We start from the raw sequence: 1,013 nt of genomic DNA on the forward strand, positions 1-1,013 counted from the left end.
AAGGGTTTAATTTTATTTATTAATTAATAAACATTTTTCTTTATTCGTGACAGAGTGTTTGTGCATGCACAGGAGAGAGAGAGATGAGCACTCTCCACAGGGTCTGATCACATGGCAATCCCCTTCCTCCAGTCTTGTGGCATGTCGGACCCTGGGCCCTCATGCAGGTGCCTGGCATGTTTCAGGCAGGACAGGGATTCAAAGCATAGTCACCATATGGGACGGGTTTTAGAACCAAGGGACTTAGGACAAAGACTAGACAGATTCTTCACATACAATAGATGAGCATACACATAACGTGGGCATGCTTTTAGACAATAAGCTTTAGATGATGTATACGGGGTTTTGATTTGTCTTCCAAACTGAAGCCAAAGTGATCTTTTCAAAGCCATATCTAGTCATGCCAGCTTCTGCTTGAAACCCTTCAGTGGCCTCCACTGATCTTAGGATGAGTAAAACCCCTGACCAGGTCTCCCAAATCCTGTGTAGCTCAGCTCCTGTCGTCCTGTCCAGCCTCATCTGACATACCCTCTCCCCTTGTGCTCAGGAGCTGGTCTTCTGGTTTCTTGAATGTGCTGTTTTGGCCTCAGCTCTCGTTTAGTACTAAAACAGTTGTTTCGCTAAGCTCTGAGTCTATGTGGTCTATGTGCTCCTATTGCACTTTGGTTCTTTCCTTCACATCTATCTTCCCTATTAGCTTTAAGCTCTAAGGGAGCTGTTTGTGTGCTCTGTATTCCTGCCCCACACCAACTACTATGGTAAGTCCCTGGAACAGAAGGTACGCTCAATATAACTTTGTTGAGTAAATTAATAGATTGGTTCCTGGATCATCCCCAAGGAATTGGCAAAACCCTTATCCAGGTATGACTGAGAGAACAAGGTTTGTTCTGCCTAGATTTCCCTTGATCTTATGTTTTCTCCTCTTTCTTTCTTTCTTCCTTCCTTCTTCCTCTCTCTCTCTCTCTCTCTCATCTCTGTCTCTTTCTTTCAGTTTTGTTACATAGGGTGCATGC

The sequence above is a fragment of the Tupaia chinensis genome, unplaced genomic scaffold (genome assembly GCF_000334495.1).
Source record: "Tupaia chinensis unplaced genomic scaffold, TupChi_1.0 Scaffold144094_1, whole genome shotgun sequence".
NCBI lineage: Eukaryota > Metazoa > Chordata > Mammalia > Scandentia > Tupaiidae > Tupaia > Tupaia belangeri.